The 5629-nt window shown below is 42.4% G+C and overlaps 1 long non-coding RNA gene across 2 annotated transcripts; it reads left to right on the top strand.

Annotated features, from left to right (window-relative positions):
* Positions 1-207: 207 nt before the first annotated feature.
* Positions 208-2155, top strand: LOC115163023 (uncharacterized). 2 transcript variants are annotated; one of them, XR_003869677.1, is made up of 4 exons: positions 208-234; positions 649-736; positions 1194-1267; positions 1417-2155. It is a non-coding gene; the product is annotated as an uncharacterized LOC115163023 (long non-coding RNA). The 2 variants fall into 2 exon arrangements; XR_003869676.1 differs by lacking the exon at positions 208-234 and having other exon boundaries at positions 241-736.
* The last annotated feature ends 3474 nt before the right edge of the window (positions 2156-5629 follow it).

Genomic DNA, 5629 nt, shown 5'->3' with positions numbered 1-5629 from the left:
ATTCAATACAGGAAAAGGGGTGATGTAAATAAAGTTTCCTTTCATTTTGTGGTACTGAATTCATAAAAATATTTGCTGCCATTGTAGTAAGGTTGATAAAAGGAGAGGTCTTCCGACTTACCATTTTTGTATTATTTTCTTTGAAAGAACAACTAGTGGGTTTTGAGCGCTTCTCCCCTATTTGGGAAGTTGGTCTGCCTGCTCCTCAGTCTGAGAGAGATGTCCTGAGAGCAGGTTCGTGTCTCCTTCCTCTGTATATAAAAACTGTTTAAAACTGTACTGTATAACATAATAGTGTTTTTGGAAAACTGGTTCATATATCCTGAACTCAATAGCGAATGTGGCTATGTATATATTTAATTTGCAGTTAATGTATTGAAGACCTATTTCAGCAAGTTTTTGCTGGCTTAGCTAGCCATGTTCATGATGAGCTAACTAGCACCGTTGGTCACTGCACTACAATGTCACGCTAGCTATTGCCAGCAGGTGATTTGCTAGCAGGTGACTTATTGAAATATTAAGTGAATGTGTATTTTCTTACTACCTTAAAAGGTTTATATAAAAGGGTTGTACTTGTGCTCTGTATTTGTGGATTAATATCACTTCACATTGAAGGTATGTATCACTACTGTTGCTCCTATCTAAAAGATATCTTGTGGGCTACCTAACCCGTGAACATGTGGCAGTGACCGTCCTGTCAATGCCTGTCATCACTGTTTGACATCTTTTACTGCAGGTATGCCTTTCTGTATTTTTGTTATTTTCTGAACACAACGCATGTATACTATACAATCACTTTGTAGATTGAGACTGAGAGAGATATTCTGAGAGCAGTGAACGTGTGGCTGTGACCGTCCTGTCAATGCCTGTCATCGCTGTTTGATATCTTTTACTGCAGAAAAAAACCAAGTCAACCTGAAGTGCGGGTGTCCTTGTGCCTTTCTTCTGGGGGGCTATGTAAAGTTGGTTACATCAGCAAAGGACACACTTTGTATGTGGACAATTGGTACAGCAGTCCCACACTCTTCCAGCACAGGGGCCTGTAGCACAGTCAGGTCGAACAGGAAGGGGATGCCGGCATTTGGATGCAGGAAGATACAGAGAGGGGAGGTGGAGTTCAAGGAGAACGGGCAACAGCTGGCAGTAAAGTGGCATAACAAATGAGACGTCCATGTCCTCTCCACTGTCCATAGAGCAACCATGTCGGCCACAGGGAAGGTGGACCAACTGACGGGAGAGAGAAAAATCAAACCAGACTAACTAACAGGTGAGATGATTACTGAACAAGGTATTTTTTGTAATTGGAAGTACAATTCGCATACAGTTCCATTATGCAATGATAGTGACAATATTTCACCCACCTCCCCACTGCCTCATTATCCTCTCCCTTCCCTCATCCTCCCCACTCCCTCATAGATAAAGTAATTACCTACCAAAAGTACAGAGAGAACCTCATGAGAGAGCTGCTGGAGGAGCACCACACCCATCGGCGCCCATCCACTGGGGGTCATCCTGCTGCGGACAATCCCCTAAGCCTCACAGCACGGCATTTTCCCTGCAAAGTCCCTCAAACTGCTGCTCAGGGTAGTCACACACAGGCACTGCAGAGTCTGCCTGTCTGGCACCAGGAGAAGAAAGCAGAGGAAGTTGACAAAATACATGTGTTTAGCTTGTGATACACCTTTATGTATTTCACCATGCTTTGGGGAGTATCATATGCTCAAGCAATATTGAGCATATCTGCAGCAATTAGTGACTGACTGACCTGAAAGGTGACTTGACAGGTGACCTTCCATGATACTATGTCTTTAGAGGTGGGGTTGGAAATGCACTGCATGAATATGGGTTATGCATATTCAGTTTTTTTTCCTCTAGTAAAACTTGTTGTTCAACCAACCACCACCGTTACTGCAGTAAAATTGACGATTTACATATTGACCTATTTGTTTTCTTGGTGTGTTTTCATCCAGTAAAACTGTTAAGGAGTGTACGGTAGCATACAAAAGCTGGCCTCAATCTGCAGCTCGAAAGATGTCCAGTTCTAGTTATGATATTGGCAAATACGGTTTGTGGTTTCTGAAAGTACAGAATAAAGAGGAATTGTTAGTAATTAGAATACAATAAGGATATAGCAATAAAACAATATTACAAAGAAGTAACATAATAAACACTGCTATAAAAACTTTATATTGCATTGATAAAATCACAAATTTGAGTTATAACAGTAAGAAACAGTCACTTTTGAGCTCCACAAGGGGGCAAGGCAGGGCAGAACAGAGCTATGCTAATAGGCCAAATGAAAACAAACCATGGTCATATATATATATTTTTTTATTTAACTAGGCAAGTCATTTAACAATAAATTATTATTTACAATGACGGCCTACACCAGCCAAACTCGGAAGACGCTAGGCCAATTGTGCGCCGCCCTATGGGACTCCCAATCATGGCCCGGTTGTGATACAGCCTGGATTCGAACCAGGGTGTCTGTAGTGACGCCAATAGCACTGAGCCACTTGGGAGTCATAAGGCAAGGGTAGCTTCAAAATACAACACAAGCTAATACTTCTCTGATGCAATTAGCATTGTTTTACAGAGCTAAAATAATTATGTAGCTAGCTACATAAGCACGATTGAATATAACACCATAAAGGTTTTGAAATGAGTAACGTTACATCGCATGTCCGTGGTTATAAGGAATATACACACATATATTATGCTCCATACATACAGTAAGCTACAGTAGAAACGACATACAGAAAGTATTATAACGTAATAAGGCACTTTGATAGAAATGCAGACATTTCCAAAGTTATTATTAGTAATGAAAACAACAATGACTGCGATGCGGGCAACAGACGGAAAATGTGAACAGATCCTGTTCTGATGGGAAATGTCTGCAGACTTGAACTGAACAAACAATTGGGAAGTGCTTGGGGAATTTTGTCCGGGTCAGAAATGTCCAAAAAATTTATTGTCTGCAAAAGTAAAAAGGACTCAATTTTATGTGAACGAATGAGGAGGCGGAACACACCTCAATTCAAACTGTTCTTAGAAAATAAAACTTGTTAAAAAATAATTTGAAATTGACAAGTTGAAACAGCCTATAAATAAAAACAGACTGCAGTGCGGATTAAATGTAGTGTTGCGTAACAATCACATTCTGGAATGGAGAGAACATTCTATCACGTGCATAAAAAAACTCACGCTGGGGCGACTGTTATAGATATTTGGAACTCACGTATGAAAAGGTTAAATAGGTCAACATTCACAAAGCTGCGGGGCCAGACGGATTACCAGGACGTGTACTCAAAGCATGCGTGGACCAACTGGCAAGTGTCTTCACTGACATTTTGAACCTCTTCCTGGCCGAGTCTGTAATACCTATATGTTTCAAACAGACCACCATAGTCCCTGTGCCCAAGATAGCGAAGGTAACCTGCCTAAATGATTACTGCCTTGTAGCACTCACGTCGGTAGCCATGAAGTACTTTGAAAGGCTGGTCATGGCTCACATCAACACTTTTATGCCAGAAACCCTAGACCCATTCCAATTTGCATACCGCCCCAACAGATCCACAGATGACGCAATCTCTTTTGCACTCCACACTGCCCTTTCCCACCTGGACAAAAGGAACACCTACGTGAGAATGCTATTCATTGACTACAGCTCAGCATTCAACACCATAGTGCCCTCAAAGCTCATCACTAAGCCTGGGACCCTGGGACTAACACCTCCCTTTGCAACTGGATCCTGGACTTCCTGACAGGCGCCCACAGGTGGTAAGGGTAGGCAACAACACGTCCGCCACGCTGATCCTCAACACTGGGGCCCCTCAAGGGTGCGTGCTTAGTCCCCTCCTGTACTCCCTGTTCACCCACGACTGCGTGGCCAAGCACGACTCCAACACCATCATTAAGTTTGCTGACGATACAGTGGTAGGCCTGATCACCGACAGCAATGAGACAGCCTATAGGGAGGAGGTCAGAGACCTGGCAGTGTGGTGCCAGGACAACAACCTCTCCTTCAATGTGAGCTGATCGTGGACTATAGGAAAAGGAGGGCCGAACATCGACGGGGCTGAAGTGGAGCGGATCGACAGTCAAGTTCCTTGGTGTCCACATCACCAACAAACTATCATGGTCCAAACACACCAAGACAGTTGTGAAGATGGCACGACAACACCTTTCCCCCTCAGGAGACTGAAAAGATTTGGCATGGGTCCCCAGATCCTCAAAAGGTTCTACAGCTGCACCATCGATAGTATCCTGACCTGTTGAAACACCGCCTGGTATGGCAACTGCTCAGCATCTGACCGTAAGGCGCTACAGAGGGTAGCGCACGGCAAGCGGTACCGCAGCGCCAAGTCTAGGACCAAAAGGCTCCTTAAAAGCTTCTAACCCCAAGCCATAAGACTGCTGAATAACTAAACTAATCAAATGGCCACCCAGACTATTTGCACTGCTGCTACTCTATTTATTATCTATGCATAGTCACTTTACAAATGACCTCAATTAACTTGTACCCCTGCACAATGACTCAGTACTCAATTAACCTGTACCCCCCTGTATATAGCCTCGTTATTGTTATGTACATTTCTTGTGTTACTTTTTGATTGATTAGATTTTTTTTACCTTAGTTTATTTAGTAAATATTTTATTAACTCTATTTCTTGAAGTGCATTGTTAAGGGCTTGTAAGTAAGCATTTCACTTGTAGGTAAGCATTTCACGGTGACAAATACGATTTGATTTGACACAAACTTGTGCACCTGGCATCTACTTCCATACCACGTTCAAAAGCGGTTTTAGTCACAGTCATTTTAGTAACTGTATTTTTTCCCATCAAATACTTAAAATGTACCTTTAATTTCCACCATGTGCACTGTCATGACGTAGCCCTTCCTGGGTGTAGATCATGGCTCCCACCTCTCTCACTAACTCCTACACCCAGGTTCTGTTATCTCAGGTCATAAATTCCTGGCGGAGACTCTCTCCCCCTGGCCATGCAGAAAGAGAGAATACAGAGAGAGAACAAGGGATTTCACTTGGCCAAACTCCTAAATCCCCATAATAGGTGTTTAAAAAAAATATGTCCACCTTTGAGAGTGTGAAAATGGTCCGTGGACACATAAGAGAACGTTATGTTGAGTGTGTTTCATTTTGTGACCTCATGAAGGACAGGAAACGCACATACAGTTGAAGTCAGAAGTTTACATACACCTTAGCCAAATACATTTAAACTCAGTTTTTCACAATTCCTGACATTGAATCCTAGTAAAAAGTCCCTGACTTAGGTCAGTTAGGATCACCACTTTATTTTAAGTATGTGAAATGTCAGGATAATAGCAGAGATAATGATTTATGTCAGCTTTGATATCTTTCATCACATTCGCAATGGGTCAGAAGTTTACATACACTCAATTAGTATTTGGTAGCATTGCCTTTAAAATGTTTAACTTGGGTCAAACGTTTCAGGTAGCTTTCCACAAGCTTCCCACAATAAGTTGGGTGAATTTTGGCCCATTCCCCCTGACAGAGCTGGTGTAACAGAGTCAGGTTTGTAGGCCTCCTTGCTCGTACACGATTTTTCAGTTCTGCCCATACATTTTCTATAGGATTGAGGTCAG

The sequence above is a fragment of the Salmo trutta genome, chromosome 26 (genome assembly GCF_901001165.1).
Source record: "Salmo trutta chromosome 26, fSalTru1.1, whole genome shotgun sequence".
NCBI lineage: Eukaryota > Metazoa > Chordata > Actinopteri > Salmoniformes > Salmonidae > Salmo > Salmo trutta.
The sequence above is the reverse complement of the archived record's forward strand: the minus strand, read 5'-3'. Positions and strand labels throughout refer to the sequence as shown.